Raw genomic sequence first — 24,225 nt, 5'->3', positions numbered from 1 at the left:
TTTTTAAAGTAACTGTCATTGAATCCATTCATTTCTGTGGAGCCCTGAGAATGGGTCTGGGTTTTGGATAGAAAAGAAATATATCTGTAATCACACACTGTCTAAATGGCTTTTGATGAAATTTTTACTGACCTACAATACAGAGAGGCCCTGGAGATTCTTTTTAATTTATGTCCTTGTTGTATGTGCTTTACCCCTACCCCACCAGCCCTAAGGATGCTTCTTATTATCTTGTTCCATGAAACCTACAGAAAGATACATCAGATAATTCCCTCCATAATAATTCACAAGATAGTTTTCATGTTGGATAAAGCTTATCTCTAGATGAAAAACATCTTGATATTTGACATTGAGAATTAGGGAGCTAAATATATTTTCTTTTCAATTCTCTACACCTCACACATCTGATCCAATTACATTTACATTTTACATTCCATTGCTTTTCACCTTGATCCAAGCAACCATCACCATTCGCCTGATTACTGCAGTGGCTTTTGAACTAGCCTCCCGCTTCTACCTTGCCTGATTCAGTTTATTTGCAGCACAGCTGCCAAAGCCATCCTTTAAAAATAGAAGCCAGATCATGTCACTCCTCTCTGCTCAGAGCCTTCCCTCAACTCCTATTTCACGTAGGGTAAAAATCTTAATCTTCATTGTGTTGAAGACCTTTTCATGATCTGGTCAAAATTACCTCTGACCTCATTTCCTACCATTTTCTTCTGTTTTTCTCAGTCCCTCTGGCTTTGCCCAGGACCCAGGACTTGCAAGTCGCGTTGCTGCTTTTCAACCTTTGCACCTGCTACACCTTCTATCTGGAAAGCTATGCCCATAGTCATCAGCACAACCTGACTCCTTCATCCTGTTCAAGTCTTTTATTCCAATGTCATTTTCTCTGGGAGGTCCACCATGACCACTCTATTTTTAAATTGCAATCCATGCCTCATTCAGTTTTACTTATTTATTGTTTATTATCTGACAGTTAGGGCAAAGATTTTGTAGAGTTTCATTCTCTAATATATCCCAAGCTCCAAGAAAAGAGCCTGGCCCATAGTAGGAGCTTGACAGTTATCTGTTGGATGAGTGATTAAATATGTATTCCTTGATCTAGACATGAACAAATACCTGAATGACCTTGGCCTGCCTACATGTAAACAGCCCAAGATAACCTTTCATTGGGAGGAAAGAACCTGAACTCTGATTTCAGGCAGGTAAGGGTGGGTCTAGGGTACCTCGACATATTTCCAGCAAACTGGAGCGGTCCTGCTCTTAGCATTTTAACCATTCTCTGTGAATTGTTTTTACAGTTTTATTATTATGGCTACATCACTTGTTCTGAGTAAGCCCATCTGTCTCCGATGTCTTCCCCACTCCATCTGTCCTCTCATGGCATACGCTCTCTCCCACTCTCTCTCTCTCTCTCTGACCTATGATTTGAATAAGTGCAAAATGTCTTTGGCACTAACCAGAGTGAATGAAAAGCTGAAGGCTCTCTCTGTTGATACAACAAAGGGGAAGCCAAGTAAATCAATATGAGGACTAGGGTGGTAGAAAGTGTGTGGTGAGAAGTTTGTTTGCCTGTTTGTTTAGTTATGTGTGTGTATGTTTAAACTTCACTTCCTTTAAAAATGAATTTAAGCTGAGCCAAGGATAAAGGGGTTTTTTTCTTATTATTATTTTAGTCTAAAGGAGAGAACTAACATTTTTGAACATGTACACTTTGTTATAGGTATTTTACACACGTTAACATATGTATCTGTTACATATGGAACAAAGCTAAAAGCTGTATTTTTAATTTGAAAATTTTGAAATATTAAAAAATCTCAAGCATACAGAAAAGTAGAAAAATTATAAAACACTCACAATGTTTAACCATTTCCCATATTTGTTTCATCTACTGTATTTTGTTTTGTTTTGCGGTAAAGGGGACTGATGCCAGGGTTTCCCCATTGAGCTACTTCTCAGTCCTTTTCTCCAGTTTTGATTTCAAAATAGGGTCTTGCTAAATTGCTAAGATGCCTGGGCTGGGCTTGAACATGCAATCCTCAACCTCCCAGAGAGCTGGGATTATAGGAGTGCACCGCCACACCTGGCTTTTGTTGTTTATCTGCTTTGTTTTACTTAGATAAGCTTTTGCTGAGCTATTTAAAAATAAATTATAGACATTATGAAACAACACTCATAAGTATTTTAGCATCCACTTCTAAAAGTTAAAGATACTGTCTGACATAAACACAATATTATTTTAAGACCTAAGAAATAATTCACTAAATATTCCACCCATATTTAAATTTCCCTAGTAAACCCTACAGTGTATCAAACCAAGATCTAATCAGAGACTATGCATTCATGGTTATTGATTTTTGTCTGTTATAAAATAGAATACATCTCTCTAATTTTTCTTTTCCCTTATGACATTAACTCTTAGAAGAATTCAGGTCAGCTATCTTATAGAATTGTTTCCATGTAATGTTATTAAGCTTTATTCCTACAACTCTTGTATTACCTGTTAACTAGAATTTGGATCTAAAGTCTTGATTAGGTTCAGATGGAAAATTTTACCAAGATCTCCTAAAAGTTACTTTATGCATTACACTAGGCAGCCCTTAATGCTGGTTACCCCATTTATAGTGGTGCTAAGAGGTGTGATCATAAAACACAGTAAATGTAAATTTAAAAGTTGTTTTTTTCTGTCCAATGTAAACATTATGGGTATCCTCATCAATCTTATTCACTACATCTGGCACCATGTGATTTTTGGCTGTTCTTCATAGCCAAAATGGCCAGAAAATTAAACCTTTTGCACCAATTCAGGATGTCGAGGTAGCCATGACAGCATAATTAAGAACACTCACAACAAAGAACTTCCAGAACTGCTTCTGAAAATAGCAAGAATGATGGGATAGGTGTGTTTGAAGTGAGAGGGAAGATTTTGATTGGAATTAATGGTGATGAGGCCTTTATTGTAATAAATTTTTTAAAAAGGTAAATCTTCAACATATTTACGATCACACTTTGTATGTTTGAACACTGGATTAAAGTAGTCTACTAGTCAGATCTCTCCATTGCAAAGATATGGCTGTCCCTTTGCAATTGTTAAAGCAAATACTATCCACTTTTCTATCAAACATTGACTTAATAGTTTTAATAATCATCGCTGACTTTTGTGAATATGAATTTTGTCACAAAGGCAAAATGAGTTTTCTTTTTGGTTTTTTGAAACAGAGTGTTGCTGTATAGTTTAATCCAACCTTGAACAAACTATATAATCTCGGATGATCTTGAATTTGCCATTCTCCTGCCTTGGCTGCCCAAATTCTAGGATTACAGGCATGTGTCACCATGCTTGGCCAAAATATTTTCTTTTTTTGTTGTTGCTTTGTGGGGTTTTTGTTTTGTTTTGTTGGTTTGGGTTTTTTTGAGACAGGGCCTCACTATGTAGTTCAGGCTGGCCTTGAACTCACTATGTAGCCTAGGCTGGCCTGGAACTGGATATAATAATCCTCTTGCCTCAGCCTCCCAAGTGCTGGGATTACAGGTGTGCTCCACCACATGAGGCCCAAAATATTTTTCTAAGGCTGTCTTTCTCTCCTCCTCCTCCTCCTCCTCCTCCTCGTCTTTCAGTAAAGAAGAGATTACTGTCATTGAGGGCAGGATAAATGGCTACTCTTCTTCCCTTCTGCTTTAGTCACTTTCTGCTCACTGGGACGAAATACCTGCTATCTACGATTTACAGAAAAAGAGGTCTATTTCAGCTCAGCTTCAGAAGTTTCGGTCCATGGTTGGCAGGCTCTAACATAGAGGGTCTGCAAGGAAAACAGCTCACATTGTAGTGGCCAGGAATCAGGGAAGGAAGGGAGGAGCTGGAGACAGAGTAAACCCTTTTAAGTTACACCCTCAGTGATGACCTCCAACCAGACCCCACGACCTAAGAACACATTGACACCTTCAGAGTAGACCCTCATCTCTACCTCTGCACACCTGAGAGTTTTGGAGAACATTTCTAACCAGAACCATAACATCTTCTTAACAGATTTCCAAAGTAGGAATTGTATAATAGTCACCCCAAGGATGTCAGACAAAGATTTTTCTCCCTCTTTTTCCCTTTCCCTCTTTTTGAGTATCACCTAGACTCATAAAGATTTACATATTCACTGTGGAGTACAGTAATTGTTCTTTTTGATGTTCAATTAGTTCAATTTGGCCTGGGGGAGTTTCTTAAATCTGACTCCTTTTGACATCACTCCATTCATCTTTAAATACGTTTTAGACTTCTGACCCCAAATCCAGTTTCCCTTGTACATACAACCCCTTCCTCAGGCCAGAAATCACATATTTCTTAAAGAAACTCTGATTCCTTTTAGCAGAAAATAGTATTTAAAAACCAAAATCTTGGGGCCAGGGATGCTTGTTCCTCCTGTGATACCATTGCTTCTATATCCTTTCAGCAAACAGATCTAAGAAATACATTTTTTAGACAGCAGGAATTAGTAATAATTTTCAATTTTAATTTGACAATCTAGAGTTTTTTGTAAACTTAATTGATTTTATATTTCTTTTCTTTTATCTAGAATACCTTTATTTCTAATAAAACTTGTTTTATCCTATAATATAAATATTTTTAAAATAGCAATATTGATATTACAGTACCATAAACAGTAAACTTATTGAATAAAGTTTAAGATGTCTTACCAGTATTGTTGTTGTTGTTTTTGGATGTTTTTGTGCTTATTACACAGAGAACCTGAGTAACTGGCTTAGACTTTAGTCAGTAAGTGTCAGAGTTGAGGCACTACACAGATTTATTCAACTACAACTTCTCTTCCTCTCTGTCCATTCTACTACCCAGTAGCTGAAGAAAATTGAAAGACAATGAGTCTTTAAATTTGGGAGGTCTGATTTTTTTTTAAGTTCTTTATATATTCTAGATAGTAGACCTTTGTCTGAGGAACAGCTGGTAAAAATTTTTCCCACATTGTGGGTTGTCTCTTCACTCTGTTGGTTTCTTTTGCTTTGCAGAAGCTTTTTAATAAAATGAGATCCCACTTGTTCTTTGTTCTAGTTCAGATGCAACTCAGGTTAATGGGCATCTGAAATGAATGGACATTTCTCAGACAAAGAAGTAGAAACAGCAAATAAACATATGAAAAATTGTTCAACATCACTGGTCATTTGAGAGATGCAAATGAAAACAATGCTGAGATTCCACCTCACCCCAGAAAGAATGGCTGCTATCAAGAAATCAACCAATAACAAATCCTGGTGGGGTAGGAACTCTGCTCCACTGCTGGTGGGAGTGTAGACTGGTGAAACCACTGTGGAAATCAGTATGGAGATACCTCAAAGAACTAGGGCTAGAGCTCCCATTTGACACAGCTATTCCCTTCCTGGGTATCTTTCCAAAAGAATTAAAAGAATCATACCACAGCGATATATGAGCCCCCACATTAATAGCAGCACAGTTTGTAATAGCTAAAACTTGGAAACAGCCCAATTGCCAATCAACTGGAGACTGGATAAAGAAGATGTGGGTTTTTAAAAAATATATAAAATGGAGTATTACTCAGCCATAAAGAATGAGAAACTTGAGACATTTATAGCTAAATGGATGTACATTGAGGCCATACTCTTAAGTGAAATAAATAGGACACACATGTAAATACCAAATAGTTTCTCTGGTGTGAGAAACTGAAAGTGTAAATGAGGATCAAAATGTATAATAGATAATGTGAAATAGGAAGAAAAGGTCCAAAGGGGAAGGGGAAGGGACAGTGGAAGGGGTAGGGGAAAGGAAGGAAGGGAAAGGAATAAATATGAGAAAAGGAAAAAATGGAAACAAAGTCTTTGTAAATAGAGAGGGGTGGAGGGGCTGAAGGGAGGGCAGGGGAATAGGGAAAAAAATAACCAAGATATATCATGTAAAAGTACAAATTCCCAGTGGTGAATGTCATCATATTGTATATCTAAAATGTACCAATAAGCTTAATGAATTAAAAAAAAAAAAAAAGCCAATGAGGAACAAAGCAAGCAAACAACAACAGCTAAACAAACCCAGCAAGGGACTTGGAAGATAAGGTGAGCCTGGAGCCTGATCAAAATTCTGGTAAACTGATTACAATTGGGTAGTCTGTAAAAGCCCCCCAGATTCCTCTCTACCTCCCAGGCTTTCTCCCCCACTCCCCCCATGTCAGCAGCAGCACCACCACTTGGCAGCACATTCAAAGGCCCCACCCAGACCTATTGACACAGCACCTCTGTCCCAATGACCTGTTAATTCACAGCCCTTGGGGAGTTTCTGATGCATGGTCAGCTTTAACAACTATTGCTCTATACCTTAAGCTTTCTGTTCTAGGAAGTAAAACTCCCAGAAACCTTGCAGAAGACAGACAAAGGTTTTTAATATTTTTGTTCCCCTGCCCTATACACACATAAACTTATCCACAAATAATACATATACCTTTTATATGACTATAGTATAAGTGAACTTACCTGACAATGTTCCATACAGCTCATTTACTCCTTACAGTCATTATTCAACATTATACCTGATATATACAAGAGTATGTGACTTTTGTGGTAACAAAATGGATTACAGATGGAGGAAGAGATATGAAAAATAGAAAAATGAAAAAGGAACTTTTATGGATCAACTCTGAGCACATGCCACAAATTAAAGAATGTGATAACTCTGCAGCACTTAATAATATTTCAGTTTTTTAAATCCAGCTACAAAGAAGTTTCCTCTCAATGTTATGATCATGCTGCAATATGCCTCAGATTCGATTTAGCTTTCTAAAATGGGAATAGTTATAGCTTACCTTATATTGAGAAAAATGTGAGAGTTTTATGAGCTGCAAAGAACTGTGTAATTGTAAAATATTATGAGGTGCTACCCATGAAAAAATAATTGTTGTGGAGTTAAAGCTGGAAGGTACATAATTAAAAGGGAGTTTTCCATGATATATCCAAATCAAGCTAGAACAAGGGAAAAAGCTTGCTTTTATTGAAGAAACATTTCCCTAATTTAAGCACATCAACGACGAGGGTAGTAATTTGCCAAGGGGGAGTATGGTGGAAACTCAGCGTGCTTACCTTGCACCCACTCCCCTTTTGTGGTCCTGGAGAATAAACTCAGGGTCTTCACAGTGAGCTATATTTCCATCCCTTTCTTTATTTTTATCTTGCCAAGTTGCCCTGCTGGGCTCCTTATTTTTCCCTTTTAAGGCATCTATACTTTTCTGGTATCAGGATATTACTGATTATGCTCTCTCAGTTTATGGATATCTATGTTGTCTTGTCCTGTGTTCTATTTATCCCATAGACTACAGCCATGGCACCAAGAACACCATGGATAGTGAGAAAGAAAGACACTCAGCAATTCTCAAGTATTAGTAGACATAAAGTCAACCCCCTATTAAAAATCAGCCGTCTCCTGTGCAAGCGCAAGTACCCGAGTTCGATCCCCGGTACCACCACCCGCCCTGCTCAAAAAAAATCAGCAGTCTCAAATTTCCTGTTTTCAATACTCTTCTTCCACAATTTTTTTGGGTGGTCATTTAAATTACTTGTATGGTATTAACTATCACCTCTATGTTGATAACTCACAAATGTACAACTTTTGCCCACATCACTTTCTTAGACATTAGGCCCACGTATCTAATGGGTTTTGGGCCATCTTTGAGTTCCAGGAATCCTTCCAACCCAACACATTCAATGCATAGCTGTTATCTACCTTTCTCATGCCCTACTCCTGAGGTTCTTTTTTTGTTGTTGTTTTTTCCCATCACTATTCTGTATGGCAAAGTTAGATGCTTCTGGCTCCTCTTCTGTCACCAATTGGTGATAAAGTTATTTCCACTCTATCTTTAAATGTCATTTGAATACAATCCCTTCCTTTATGAAAAGGGCCTGTAGCCCCTCTCTAAATTTAGGACTGTTATGTTTTGTTTAGGCTTTTCTTATAATTTAATTTTCCCCCTTGACTTTGATCTCTTCCTACCATATTCTTCTTCAATAAAAATATCTGATTATAACAGCAGACAGTACATTTGAGTATTTCCTATGTACCATCTATTATTTCAAGCATTTTTCATATATTTTATTTCTCATATAGCACAGAGATTAAAGTATCATTTTACCTCCTTGTTCCAAAACTTTCAACAGCTTCTCATTATTCCGGCCATAGAATTTAAGGTTTTTCTTAGTTCCATCACCTTAGGTCTTGCAGACAAATCTCTTACATCTCTTCCCATATTTACCAGGGCCCAACCAAACTGGATTATTCTCATTTCCCTAACACACTATGTTTTCATGACTCTGCTTTTACTGACGCTACTATTCAGACTTTCCAAACTTTATCACTGATAATCTCTTAAACCAAAGCTTAAATACTCTTCCTCCATGAACTTTTACTGCTAAAAAAGGAAAAGGAATATTTATTGAATAAATATTCTTTCAACAGATGTTTTACTACTCAGCTCACATGCTTTCTTAGCATTCCATATCTCCAGCACAATCTTTAGAATTCTGTCTCTGAGTAAAGGTAAGATTAACATGTTTATTCCTTCTTCATGATTATATTCTCCTTGAAGATAAATATTATGTGTTCATTTTTGTAGTTCAATCTACCACTCCTTTGATACATTGCTTAGAACTTATGCATGTGCGCATTTATTCATTCAAAGAAGTCGCCTAAAGAACTGCTATGTTCCTGGAACTGGACATGAAATGCCCTTTAGCATTTATAGTCTAGATGGCTGTAAAAACTTGTTTACAAATCTCTAGAATGCAATGTAACACTTATAATGATTAATTATAGGTACTGTGGGTGACAGCAGGTCTTTAGGAACAGGTGGATGTTTGCTAGTCAAGGAAGATATCCCAGAAAAAAGAAATGATATGACAAGGAATACAGACATGGAACAGCATGATATGTTCAAGCAAAGGTCCATAATTCTAAATTACTGGAAATCGAGAGGCCTGTGAAAGGTGATCAAGCAAATAGGTAGATCACTGCAAGATTATGGAACCTTAGATGCTGTACCGTTCAGCTTTCTCTTGCCAGAACAAAATACCTGACGTCCACAGTGCGAAGGAGGAGAGGTTTATATTGGCTCACAATTTCGGAGGTTTCAGTCCATGCTTAGCTTGCTCCAAGATAGAAACATAATGGCAAAAGGGTGTGGTGGAGGAAAGCTACTTAACTCATGATATCCAGAAAGCAGAGAGCAGGGAAAGAGACAGAAGTAACCAGGAACCAGATATAGTTACCAAAGTCTTGTCCCTATGACCCTCCCACAGACATACTCAGAAGTGTGCTTTAAAAATCTACTAGGCCTCTCTCAAGCCAATCAAGTTGACAATCAAGATTAACCATCAGAGGGGCCAGGGATTTAGCTCAGGTGGTTTCGCCACCTGCTGCGCAAGCACAAGGACCCGAGTTCAATTCCTGGCTCCAAAAAAAGATTAACCATCAGAGATGCCAAGCCACATGACATCACTGGAGGCAATTTAAGATAATATTGAATACATATTTGTTGAATTGATGTATTTGATGCATTGATATTGATACATTTCTAGATAGCTGAGGAATATTTTCTCTATATTTGTATAGTTCTAAAATCTCATACCATATGATAAATCAATTCTTTTTGTATAATTACATTTGTGGTTACTCAAATTCTGCAGTCTCTTTTTTGGCTCCACACTACTCACGTGCACAATTCACATCCATTAGCAAAAATTGTCACCAAACTAATCAGTCATTCTAAGAATGGAAGGGACATGCAAGAGGTACAAAATTGAAAAACGTGGCCTTCTCCCAAAAGAGGAGATCCTGACGCAATCCTCAGAAGACTGCACTATTGAGAATGATGTGAATTGCATGAACTTTCTAAGTTTAAGAATTTTGTTTTGTCTCTCTTTTTGGTAAAGAGCTTGTTCTTTAAAATTCATTAAATTGTTAGTATAATTATTAATTTTCCTTAGCAGCATCATGTATAAGCAAATCAAAGTTTCAAGCTAAACTGTTTATACCATTATTAGTTTTTAAATTAATTCTTTAAGCCTAAATCTGCCCTTTTATTTATTTATTTATTTATTTATTTATTTATTTATTTATTTTTTGGTACTGAGGATCGAACTCAGGACCTTGCACTTGTGAGGTAGGCGGCGGAACCACTGAGCTAAATCCCTGGCCCAAACCTGCCCTTTTAAATAGAAAGTTTAGTATCAATCATTTGATGTACACCCAATTGCCTTCCTGTGTGACAAATGTCTTCATAAAATCTCTAAGGACATCCAAGACTTATTTAGACTAAGGACAGTCTTGAAAGTCCTTTCGTCTGTACAGGTGCCAGGTTTTGGCCAGCACTGCACTGTGTGGCTGTTGAACCTTGTCTAGTCCAGGGAATGAGTAGTTACCCCTGCAGACATTACAGTGAGTTCTACAATTAGGTTTATCTTACAGTGCTGAGCTGTGGCTTCCCAAATAAAGAACCAGACCAACAAGTATTTAAGATTGTAGCTACATACCTCAGAACAAGTCTTCCTTAAGCTATATGTTGAGTTCATTCACCAAGAAAGGCTAAATCATCTGCCCAAGGTCACACAGGACAGAGGTTGCATGCAAAGCCATCTTCAGATTCCCCCAAGCTTTTCCCATCCAACCTCTCTACCACCAATAAGAAACTTGTTTTGGATCTAGGGACTCAAATTAGGAAGCAAAGCCTGATTTGGCTACTAAGACATCATAGCATTCCCAGTTGATCTTTGGAAAGGAAGATTCGTGGGTCTTAGGTGGGCAGCTTCACATTATATTTGGTGGCTTGAAGCACTTGACCTTTAGTTGGAAGAGATTTGGGAAATATCTTCCAACCCTTTCTACAAGGCTACTTTTCTGCATTAGTGACCTGCTGGCATTATGTAGGGAGAGACTTTTTAATGCTATACTTTCTCAATCAAGATATGTACTTCATAGACACATAAGAGATGAGTGAACTTTAAGTACAATGTAAAGATTTCAAAACATATCACATCTGGGTGAAAAGTCTTAGAAAGTACTTGCAACTACGGAGGTGAATAGTACATAAATCCATAGTAACTTGCCCTTTGGTTATAATGTAGAATACACATACACAATTGACGACATTATGAAAAGTCTTTTAAATTATAATGATATACATATAACTTTGTTAAAATGTATAGTGAAGTAGGAAACATAGATGGCATTTGTGATTAAATTCAAAACTGCTTTTACTAAATTATATTAAGCTGTTTTCCAAATTCTTTTTTTTGTTTGTTTTGGTACCAGGGATCGAACTTGGGACCTTGCGGTTGCGAGGCAGGTGGCAGAACCACTGAGCTAAATCCCCAGCCTTGTTTTCCAAATTCTTAACATTTCATTATATCCCCTCCTGTCTCACTTCCTACTCAGCAATTTGCCAAATATTTTCAAGAGTGACATGGTCCCCTCTACAAAGACACATGGCCTCAACATGGCCCAAGGAAGGCAGAGTGACGCAAAGGATGAGCAGCTGGACTGAGAACAGATCCCTGTGTCCAGCTGTGCTGTAAAAGAAATATCCAATTCTAGGTTCCAGCTTTTTCATTTGCAAAATCAAGCAGGCAGTGGAGAAACTGAATCTTTCCACCCTTGAAATTATAGACCTCTGGCAAGTTGATCACATTCTCAGAATGCCAGTCTCCTCATCTTGAAGCCTCTCATGGCTGTGCTGAAGATCACATAAGAGAATGACTGCCCACGTGCAGCAAGCCCCTACTATCTCTGCGGAGAGTCTAAGATGACTGCCCATAAAGCTGAAGCATGCCTTTGGGATACGTAATGTTTCTCATTTAAAAACTTAGTTTTTTTTTTAAAGAGATAAAAGCATTTCTTGGTTTGTGTTGATTAAAAAGGGAAAGGGAGAGAGAATAAACTCAGCGATTCAACATTGTATATGTCAATCTGAGAGATATAAAATAATACTCCCACTCAGAGTTACAAAAATTTAAAAGCCAATGGTTATGATAAATAAATGACTGACTGATATGCCAAACTCTATTAATAGTGTAAACTGTTGGTATTCTCCTGTATTACACTACCAGGTAGGTTCCAGTCTGGGTGATTACAAACAGGCACATGGTATCACTGCTTTTATAACTGGATGCCTGGTGTCTACACTAAAATTCTTCCCCCACACCATTCTCCTTTTACAGTAACAAACTTTCTTTTTCGCCTGTAAACTGAACAAAATACAAAAATCCTGCTGTTTGGCTCCCAAGTACCACATGCTGATCACACACAGCTGTTTACAAAAATGTAGATTTTTTTTGCTACAAGGAAGCAAACTTCAGCTGGTACTCAGGAATTTTAGCTAAATGATTAAGTTTAAAGTCTAATTGTAAATTTGGGCCATGTAAGAAGGTTGCTTTATTCTTTGTGACTCTTTCATAAAACAATATTAATACCTACCTAATTAGAAAGAAAGTTATAGATTTCTCCTTATGAAGGCCATGGAATTCTTTCATGTTCCATAAATAACACCGTCTCCAAGGTGTCACCACAGAGATATGAAATAGTGTATGCACACACCTTTTTTACTCTCCACTAACAGAGATTGCCAAAGTGAGATCTGTTTAGAGGGACACAGATGCCTCCAGTCTGTAAGGTACATCTGTAATACAAATGAAACAGGCCCTGGGGAAAGCAGTCCTTTGTCTTACTGGAGGGAGATGAGCCAACCAGGGAGTTCGCCTGCAAAGAAGTTTGTGGCTGTAGCTGCATTTCAATGCAGTGCTTAGTTTATTCACCAGGGGTCATCAAAGGTCTGGATTTTCTTTGTCTACTTGTTGACTCCTATGAACAGTGTACCCTCAAGAACCACTGAATTCTTTAGAATTGCACATCAGGACATGTGGTCTGCTATTCCTTCTGCGCCCTACTCCAGCTCATCCCTGCTACTTAGCATTGAATTATCAGCCTTTATAGATTTTTACCAACATGTCAGAGCCAGCAAGACCATTCGATGCATTAGGGAAACATCTTTTCTAACTGAACACATTTATTTTAAAACAAGAAAGAGGAAACATGGTATTCAATTGAATTTCTAAGGCTTATCAAGTGTTTTCTAAATTCATGAACCAAATTACATGCTTGTAAAGCAGGTGAGTAATGACTTGGTCTTGTCAGGTTTCCTCAGTAACTGGTGTCCTGAGGTCAGAGCAGGTCAGTGGGAGAATGGGTCAGTATTATTCGGTGAGACTTTTCTGGCCTCATTGAACAAGTAAATATAATACCAGTTTTCAATGAAGATACTGGCACGAAGGACAAGGATCTCATAGGCCTTGGTGATCCTGGCCATGTCTGGATTGAACACCCTTGGAGCAGCTCAAAGTATTTAATCTCAGTTGTTCCTTGAAGCACTCTTCAATAGCTTTAGGATGGGGCTACTGTAGGCAGTTTGATTTGTTTCTTACCTGTACCCACTGTATAAACCAAATTGCATCCTTTGGAAGGTCAAAGGTGAGACATGCTTCAGCTACAATGAGGACCGGATTCGGCTTAGAGACCCTTCTGGGGCTGTGAGCACCTATGTAAGAATCCCAAGTAACCTTTACTCCCCATGCCCTCCTTCCCTCCCTAAACTAAACAGAGCAGCTTTGTCACTCCGATGTTACTCAGCCTTGTTACTCGTTACTCTACCTTTAAATGCAACATTAGAACCCCAAAGTCACCTGGTTATAGAATGTCAGAGCTAAAAGTGGCCTGTGATTCTAAGTCAATCCTTTTAGGTCACATGCTTGGAAACTGAACCCCAGAAAGGTAAATGTGATGCTTTTAGTCATTTTCAGACAAAAGTGGATCTATTCATTTTATTCCATTGTACTTTGACTCTAAATAAAACGCAGTCAATCCTTATAATATAAAAGACACAGTGGTACTTCAGTTGACAAAATTAATTTTTTCCATGATTCTGGTCACAAACTGAATTGGACAAGAACCAAATCAAATTCAATGGTTAGGTTCAATGTTGACCTTATGGGAAAATTTGATTTGGTTCTTGTTCAATGCTGTTTGTGAACAGAATCATGGAAAGAATTAAGTTCATGAATTGAGGCACAACTGCACAAAGCAATAACATAGGCAGGCACAGCAATGGAATCCAGAGGGAGTGGACCATGACCAATGGTAGAATCCATGTATTTACCTCTGAACACTCTGCCAGAACCCAGAGCACATGCACAGTGCCTGACTCCTAAGACTATTGGCTATTTTCCTATAAATTTATTGGTGATATTATAAAAACACTATGGGACCTTATTTGGTTCAAAAAAAGAGAATTTGCCAAGGTTTGTTATTAATAGAGGGATTATAAACTGACACAATATGGAGGAATGATTAGACATACTCTCCAAGAACCCAGAAGCCTTTGGACAGCCCCACTCCATAATAGCCTGGTACAAACATTTCAGCAAAATGCATAACAGCACAGGACCAAATTTTTAAGTTAGGAAACTATTACCTATGACCTGTTAATCTCATGACACAACACAAATTTTATAACCCTAAAAAGGGAGGAGGCAAGGCAGAGTCAATTGTTTTTTAGTTTTCTGTTGGCATAAATATTTCTCAAAAGATGAACTAGACTTGTCTGCTGACTTTACTCTGTTTAAAGTGAAATCATAGAACCCAACATCAACTCTGTCAAAAGCACTGCTTTTTCAAGCATCCTCCAAGTAAATAGCAGAGATGGTTATTTCAAAGTGACATTTACACTATCAATGGGGAACTCAACGGCTAAAGGGTGAGATAGTTATCAAGAGAAGATTTAATCCTAGAATCAAAAGGAGGCAGACGCCTGTGAAACAGATAAGAGAGCCTGGAGCTGCCCATAGCTTCTTGTATTTAGACAGTTGGTAAACACTGTAAATTGCAAATGACTTTACAAGTTGGTGTGTGTGTGTGTACATGTGTGCATGCATGCGTGTGTATTTTTGCAGGAAGAATAACAAACTTGGTCCAATATTACTTATTTCTCTATTTCTCATTCCTCTGATGATGGTTAATTTTATCAGCCTCAGATGCATCTGTCTTTCCATATCCAGAGAATTATGTCAGTTAATAAGCAATTTTTTGAGTCCAACAGGACACAGACACTGTGGAAAATGGGATCTATTTTTAAAACCCATAGATCTTATTTCATTTCAGAGATTTAAACACTTGGGAATATATTTTTAAATTTTCCCTCTTTACCAAGTTATGTATATTTGCTGCTTTGTTTTTGTTTGGTGGGGGGAGTGTTTCAGCCTCCTATTTGACAGAGATTCATTTTTTTAAGGAGCCTCAAGAAAAGATGAACACTAGTATGTTTCTGTTTTGTGGAAAGAAGAGAAAGCTCCAGAGTATACAGATTGTGGCCACCAAACTATAAAAATTGCAATTATAGAGGACAATGCCGTGTTTCCTGTAAGAAACAGCATGAGATTTTTCTAAAGATTGTTGACAACTATGAGGTAAGATAAAAAATTACAATGAATGTTTAAATTTTTAAAAAAATTCTTACAGTAAAAGACACATTACCATTAATCCTCCTCAAAAAACTTCCCTTCACTTCAAACACACTTATCCCATTGTTCTTTCTGAAGCAGTTCTGGAAGTTCTTTTTCATGAGTGTCTTTAGTTGTGCTGTCGTGGCTGCCTTGATGTCCTGAGTTAATTCAAAGTGTTTACCTTTCAAGGTCATTTTGACTTTGGGGAAGAGGCAGAAGTTTTATGGTGCCAGATCTGGTGAATAAGGTAGATGAAGACACACTGTAATGTTTTTATGAGCCTGCCTTTCTATTGGACGGCACTTGGAAGCAGCATTTGCTGTATTTCTTATTATACTTTATGAAAAATAGGACTTCCAGGACTGCTTCAAAGTAGGAAGAATGGTGGATAAGTATGTTCAAAGCAAGGGGGAGTATTATGAAGGCAATTAATGGCAATGTGTCTTTTATTATAATAAAGTTTAAAAAATTTAAACATTTGCCATATATATCAGTCATTCTTTGTAGACTATGTCAATGAGCAACTGGAAAGCCTAAAAACTACCTTAAAAGGAGAAGCACTGAAAGAATTGAAAGTGTTTGACCTAAAGATGAGATGTTAAGGCACCATGTTAACTGTCTTAATCACAAGGGCTATTAAAAAGAATGTCAGCTTGTAAAACTGACTGTATGGGTAGAAGTTTTAAATAGGTGAGTTCACAATATACTCAAGGAAAACTTCCCATCAATTGACTTTAACCTTAAAACTTAATAGTTTTAACCTTAATACTTTCTTACCAAAATGTTTTAGCAGAGGCTGATGACTGTCCATATGGGTCTTCTGCCTAGGGTTCCTAAAACAGATATTAAAGAATCACAGAGGTCCTTCTTATTATTGTAGACTCAACAAAATTAGTTGCAAATAATGTATAAAAGCAACTGAATATATTTCAACTTAGAGATAAATCAGACAGAAAACTACCAGTACGCCTGCCTTGCTTTTTGTAATTCTACCTAATTTGAAATGTGAGACTTATTTCCTCCCTCACCCCTGCACATTGCTGATCCACTTCTCCATTCTCATATCCTTATCATCCAGAGCAATGACTATAATTGCTCTTGAAAAACCAACAATTGACGTTCAGCACATTTTAAAGAGTATATTAAATAGAATTAAAATATATATATATATATCCCAGAAAACTCTCAGATAACAGTTTTAAAGGGATAATTATTTGTCTCCCATGTAACAAAGTCCAAAAGTAGGCATTTTGGGGCAGTTATGAGAATGCCATGATGATGCCAAGGACCCACATGTATAACTCTTTTTGCTTTTTTGAGGCAAGGTCTCACTCTGTAGTTCAAGCTGTTCTTGAACTCACTGTGTAGTCCAGGCAGGCCTTGAACTCCCACCAATTCTCCTGCCTCAGCCTCCTGAGTGCTGGGATTACAGGCCAGGTGTGCCTGGTCCACTTGTATGTATGACTTTCTTATCCACAATTCTCAGTGTTTTTCGCCCACAGTTCAAGATGGCTGTTGAAAATCCTACCTTTATCCCAGAGAATAGGAAGGAGGAAGGAGAGAGAAAGCTACAACTTCCTCCTTTTAAGTACCTTTACTGAAATTGTCCCAAAACACATTCACTATACTATCTTTCCAGCTAGACAGAGCTATGAGGAAAGTTATAAATTGTGTCTGTTTATCTGGACAGCACACACCCAACTATAACTCAGATTTTTGTTACTACAGAAAAAGAGAATAGATATTGGCAGGCAAATGGTAGCTTCTCTAAAAGAGGGTTTAAGGGGCCGGGGATTTAGCTCAGTGGTTCCGGTGCCTGCCTTGCAAGCGCAAGGTCCCAAGTTCAATCCCCAATACCAAAATAAATAAATAAATAAAAGAGGGTTTAAGTTTTCTACAAAACACATAATGTTATTGTCATGATTTCTATTTCCCTGAAAAATAAATACATTTAAAGCAGAGATGAAATTTTTAGAGTAAATGGTAATTGAATGGAATTTTACCTTGAAAAATATACTAAATATATTTGTTTCATGTTTAATAAGATTTAGGTTACAATATCAACTATTCATCATTTTGGGGGGGAATGAACTAAGTATTGATGATTTAATCTGATGTCATTCTAATGAGAAAATACTGTAATCTAATAATAGGGCTTTTGTTTTTCATTTGTCTTTTGCCATATAATCATGGAAAAAATCTTTGCGTAAAAACGTATATTTTACCAACAACCTCTCTTAGGCCTTTGATAGTCAAATCATTCTCTTGAACAAACTATCATGAACTCCAAAATTCCAGATATTTTACCTCAAAATTTTCATTTGTTGGGCCAGGCATGGTGGCTCATGCCTAAAATCTCAGTACTTGGGAGACTAAAGAAGGACTGCCATGAGTTTGAGGTCACCCCGGGCTACATAGTGAGTTCAAGGCTAGCCTGGACTATATAGTGAGACTGTGTCACAAAAAAATATTTTTTTTTTCATTTGTCTACTTCTGACAAATCCTCATTTGAGGCTTTGAATGTGATATGATGAATTTTCCAGTACTCCTTAAATTAAGTTTCTGAAATCTTATATCATTTGTAAGATTTGCAACCTCAGTTTGCAATCAAGTTTTACAACCAGATGTTCATGATTTTCTATCTACTAGAGACTCACCTACAAATACTATGATGAATGGGTACAAATAAGTGCTGTTCTTTAATGAAAAGATATTTTTAAATAGATGCTAATAAGTGCATAATTCATTCATAAATACTTCTGTTACAAAGATTCGACATTCTAAGTACAAGATTTTAAATAAAATTTTGGACAATGAGGATTTTTTTTGTCCTGTATATTATACTTCAGTTAGGATGGAAGGAATAGATATATATTTATAAGATAACCCTGAGTACCTACCACATAGTCAGTGCTTTGTTAGAAGTATTTTGCATAATATTTCATATAATCCTTACAACAAGCCTATAGAATATGGTCTTTATTTCTAATAGAGATCAGAACCTCTGGAGAATTTTACAAGTATAGGCAGTGTTGTAGAACTCTCATGTACATCCAAGGGCAGTCTGACTCGAAAGCCTGTGCTCTTTATCCTAAAAATATCTCATGCTTCAAGGTTTTGATCAATATGTTTTTATGGATTGTCATCATTAATAGAAAGGACGATGAAGGAATGTTACTTTCTGGTTAGCTCAACATAAATCAGGCTTGAAACTTCCTAGAGGGCAGAGGTCTCTATATCTTTCTGTATCTCAGCACCTATGCATATAAATTAGAATGCTTTCAGCTGCTAGCAGTTAAACCCTTGACTCTGTTGACTCTTAGACCAGAGGTTATCCAGGTGTCACCCCTGGACAGCAGCATGAGCATCGCATGTGATCTCTGGTTGGACCCAAAGCATACTGAATCAGAGCCACTGAGTGTAGAGTCAGCAGTCTGCTGTTTACCAGCCTTTCAGGGGAGTCTGATGAATGCTAATGTTTTAAAATCACAATTTAGATAATAAGGAAATTCATTTTCTCACTAAGCAGAAGTACCAAGGCAGGGTATCTTTGGGTTCAGCATGATGAAGTCCAAGTTCTGCTACTCTGTGACTCTTCCGTCTAGGAAGGTTGGCTCTTCCTCAGCTGACTCACTTCATGGCCACAATATTCAAGGCAGAAAATGAGCCATCTCTTCCTGTGACTTTTTCAGAGAGTGCAGATACCTTTTCCAGGGTCCTCCTAACAGGCTCACCTGAATGTTTCAGAGGCCAGGATTCCATAACCTGACCAGGTCTCCTGCCAATTACAGAAGATAGAGCAAGGCCAACCTGATTGGCTAAAATGAACCAAGGCCTGCCCTCCACCACATGAGGGCCAAAGAGAAAGCATGCCTGAATCCAAAGAGGTTCCCACAGGAGAAAGAAGGCAAAGCAAGGAGACAGTACATGGGAATCGGCAGTGTATGGGCTACCAAGAGTGTCTACTGCAAGGATGAACATGGTTGGTCAACACTGCAGCAATTCTTTTATTCTATTTAGAACTTCAACTTGGAATCTGCAAACTTGTTTCAAAAATGTGTTCATTCTAATTTGTTAGCCTTTTTAAATTTTAGGTTCAAAGGCAAAACCCCAGAGATCACAACATTTTTTCATTTTGGTGATGATGGTCTGACATTTACAATCAGCTAGGGATAGGAATATATTAAAAAGTCCTTTAGCACCATCATGTAGAGATTTGTTTCATCTACTTTAGCTAAATGTTTTATATTTTTATACCAGATCACTGAGGTAATTATAATTAAAAGGACACAAAGCTATGACTAGAATATGTATTCTACATCTACAGTCTTCGTACTTCTTCAAATGACAAGTGTTTCTTAAGACAGGAAGATTCTATTCATTGCTATCTTTTCTATAGCAAAAAATGAATTTTAAATCATGACTTTTAAAACAAGGATAAAATCTGAAATGATGAACAGATTGCTTTGATCACTGCTCTACTGAACAGCACAGACAGTTGTTTGGAGTCAGGTAGGAATACATCAAACATTTAATTTTTGCTTGATTCACACATGAAGCTATTAGTGGGGAAGATTAGTAATTACCAAATCCTCTACTCAATCAGACATGAATGCCACATGGCTCTGCAATTGTTTAGCTGTAATATGGAATTCATCTGAAAAGATGTAGTAAACTGTAGTTCATATCCACAACAGTCTAAAAAATACTCACACAGCCTGCATTTCATTGTTCTTGTGTATTCTGGCCCTCCCCAACCTTCCCATTTCTTGACTTTTTCAATTAAGTGCTTGCCTTATTTTATATTCTACTGATCAAACATCAAAAAATGTGGATTAGTCACATTCCTACATAAATTTGAACATTATGTAACAAGTGTCCCTGCAGTTTGAGAACAAACCTCAATGTAATATTTTAGAAAGGCCCCTGGGCTGGAAGACCAAAGCTCTTGCTGCTTCTAACCCCAACTCTGCCACCAATCTACCCCATAATTCTTTCACTTGACACTTCTGGGCCTTAGATTTCAGTGGCAAAATTAGGAGACTGGCACTCTTTGCCTCTAAATTACCTGTCAGTCCTGCTTGTCCAGATCAGAGAAAGAGCAGACAAAAGGCAGCTTGGCACAGTGTGAAAACTCCTTAGGTTCACAGCTCAGCTCAGCTACTTATTAACTGTGTGACCTTGGGCAAATTATTTAAAGTCTCTGAGAGTGTTTTCACATGGGTAGAATAGAGATCATATCAATCTAGCTCTTAGATTGTTATGAGATTGAAAAATAGACATTGGAAGTAGCTAGCATGGTTGATGCTGTGTTTGCTATTAAAATGGAAAGGGAGAGGAAGAACTCTACCTTGTTTTTTCTTGCTCTTTACTACAGTGGACCCTCAAGTTATGACTGGCCTGACATAAGGACAACTTGGGTTAATTATCTACCTTGTTATCTTGTTATCTATAGCATGTATCCAGGTAAGCATCCAGATCTCAGCTGTATTGACTTACAACCAATTTCAGACATAACCAGTCCTCCGGAACTGATTGAGTTCGTATGTTAGGAGTCCACTGTACTAAAATTCTTAGACCAAAAAAAAAAAGGTAAAATGTAGTGTCAGTAGCTCTTGTTAACACTTTTTTTTTGGTCACTAACTCATTAATTAGACCTTTACTGTGAGGAAATCAACAGCTAATGAACATGATTCTCCATGCACTATCCCAGTGTTTCTCAAACTAAACTGTTCCACAGTCACCTTCAGGGCTTCTTAAAACCCAGGTTGCTGGGGCCCAGCTTCGGTACCTGGTATGTAGCAGGTCTGAGAACTTGGATTTCTCACGTGCACGGTCAAGAACTGAGGACTACAGTTGATCAGAAAGATTCCTTTGAGAAATTTACAAAAGAAAACAAATTTCGCACAAGCGCAAGGACCCGACGAGTTCAATCCCCGGTACCAAAAAAAAAAAAAAAAGAATACTAATTTCTGGGCAATCCTTGGAAGTTCTGAGTCAGAAAGGCTGGATGGAGCTTAGAAATCTCTGTTTTTAAAGCTCTCCTAGTGACTCTCCTGTGTAGCAGATTGGGGACTCCTACTCTATCCAGGTCTAGTCCCAGCAGTGACGGAGTTCCCAAAGCCACCTGGCGGTTGTGTTAAGACAGCAATTTCCTCCTGTGACTCTGAATCCTTCTGGGCCTCTCCAATCTCACTGTCATTTGGCATCATTCAGGATCACCTCAACTCTTCTTGATTAATGCGATTTCTCCTTATTTTGATCCCTGCTATTATCAGAAGTTGGAAGGCTTGATGTTCTATGTCACTGTGTTTCTGACTTTTAAGACAATTATATTTCCACATTTTTATTAATGTTGTTCATTCTTCTTAACCCCCGCCCTTCTTCCTGACATGCCTTACAAGATCCTACTGGGCAAAGATTGTGTTCAAGGTAAAGGATGCTCTATTATAAACACTTGTAAAAAATAGGTGATCAAAACAAAGATGTTGAAATAAATATGGTCACATAAAAAACCAGCCACCCCCACCTCTACTACCATTGTCATAAACCTGTATTTCCCTCCAAATATTTCAGTATCCATAGCAAACATTTATTAAGCAACTCTGTGGACTTTTTGAATGGGAGACACTATTCCAAGCATCCAGCTTGTATCACCTGGTACAATTTATTTCACAGGCTCAAAGGCATCTTGTCATCGTGAATTTATTTTTCCCCTTCAGCAACCCCTTTAAGTCAGATTAGCCACAACCATCTCTAGCATGTGAGTAAAAACAAAGAGACCAGATGAAAAGTAAATGAGGACAAGCCAGAGGTCCTAGCTGGTTAGAGGAGCTATGTCCCCTGCGAGTCAGCAGATCCCAAACTCTGCAGTGCTGACTTACCAGCAACCCTGGGTTCCTCCCTTTCAATTGATCTGAAAAGATTACCTCTCTGATGGAAATAAGCCACTGTCTTCTTGTTTGTTAATAGATTTTAATTTTTAGAGCACTTATAGGTTCATGGAAAAATTGAGAGTAGGTATAGAGATTTCCCACCCCCCTGTCCTCACAAACCTGCAGCCTCCCTCATTATCAACATTCGCCACCAGAGTGGTACTGTACATTCGTCACATTGGATGAACCTACACTGAAACTACATTATTCCCCAAAGTCCACAGTATGCATTAGTGCTCACTGCTGTCTTTCTACATTCTCTAGATTTGTCTATAGAATGAAATGCATCCACCTTTACAGTGTCCTACAGAGTATTTCTGCTACTGTAAATTTCCTCTAGGCTTCACCTATTCATCCCTTCCTCCTTCAACCTCAATTTCTGCATAAAGAGTAAGCATGAGGGCAAAATTCTAAAGTACAAGAAAATATGTATTGACATCACTAATCATAGTACAGTATGTATATCATTTAGCTTCCATCAGTCTATTTACTTACTGCCAAAAAATAAAAATAATACATAGTATCTATTATTGTTAGCTCCAGTGAGATAATTTGAAAGAGAGCTATTTTAGAAGCTGACCAGACAAAATTTATGGAATTTGACAGGTGCACTCTTTTAGGGGCATTTTGGAATTTGTAGGAGTTTGGCTATCACAATGATTATAGATGTTCATGATTTGGGAAGTGTTCAGTTGGCATGTAACAGGGATGCTGTACATCCTGCCATGGGCAGGCAGTCCTGTGTCATTCAGAATTGACCTGTGTCAAGTAAATTTTCAAGTCACAGACTTTGCAATTTGAGAAGACAGACATTCATGTAAGTGAAAAAACTTGTTTATAATAGTCCACCTGTATATCCTTACTTGGCTTAATGACACACCAGGTAGTTTTATATAGTTGCAATACGCATTGACTTTTCCAAGTGAAAATTGCCATGTAAAGTTCAAATGTAATATGTAATGGCCACAGTGATTTATACACGTGTATATATACACATACATATTTATATACATGCATACATGTACACATATATTTGAGTATGGGGCACTATTGTATGATGTATTTTTATCACCATTATTTTTAAAATATAAAAAAAGTTTAAGTGAAGTTTAACTAGATGTTGTCTTAATTTCAACCATTTGAATTTTAAGTATGTGCAAGCACTGACTAATCTGTTATTTTCCTTAGTGTAGTTGTACCTACATAATCACATATAGAAATGCATAGCATTTGATTATAATCACTTTTCTCTTTACTGACTTTTATACTACAGTTAAACTATTACGCTGATATTTTTGAAAGAATGCTTGTATAAAAGCTATTTTATCTGCGAAATTAATTTCAGAGTCGTGGAAGAAGCAGCACAAACTACATACTCTTAAGTGCGAGTCGGCCCTGAAGACTACTACACTAAGAAAATGTGAGCGAAGATTCTTTGTCCTTGGTTTTCCGCGGGAGACTGACTGAGCTACAGATAGCTGTGACAGATGGTGCTCTGTCCTTTATATCAAGGACAACATTGCACCTCGTGGACTTGTTTTTCCCTTGTGCGGTGGCATGTGCCCATTAGGTTTTGCTGGGGATGGAGCAGTGACAGTGTTCTGCTGATCAGACAGCTGTGGGGGTGACAGATTCTCAGGAATAATGGTGCTGGCACAACTGGGCACTGAATTTGCATCCATGTGTGGACATGTGCCTGGAGGCTTAGCGAGAACACCACCGTGTCTTTTGTCAGCAACTCAGT

General features: G+C 37.7%; 1 long non-coding RNA gene across 2 annotated transcripts in view; it reads right to left on the bottom strand.

The window, feature by feature from the left end:
- LOC147825937 (uncharacterized) overlaps positions 1-20,704 on the bottom strand; it is a 115,446-nt gene extending 94,742 nt beyond the window's left edge. For both annotated transcript variants that reach the window (XR_015440095.1, XR_015440096.1), the window contains exons 1-2: positions 20,615-20,704; positions 16,324-16,379 (exon numbers count right to left, since the gene is read on the bottom strand). This is a non-coding gene — a long non-coding RNA (uncharacterized LOC147825937). The remainder of the gene's footprint in view (positions 1-16,323; positions 16,380-20,614) is intronic.
- Positions 20,705-24,225: the final 3,521 nt, after the last annotated feature.

The sequence above is a fragment of the Heterocephalus glaber genome, unplaced genomic scaffold (assembly GCF_053883595.1).
Source record: "Heterocephalus glaber isolate CG9 unplaced genomic scaffold, H.glaber_assembly_v1.0 deba00001481, whole genome shotgun sequence".
Classification (NCBI taxonomy): domain Eukaryota; kingdom Metazoa; phylum Chordata; class Mammalia; order Rodentia; family Bathyergidae; genus Heterocephalus; species Heterocephalus glaber.
This window is presented reverse-complemented; position numbering and strand designations above follow the sequence as displayed.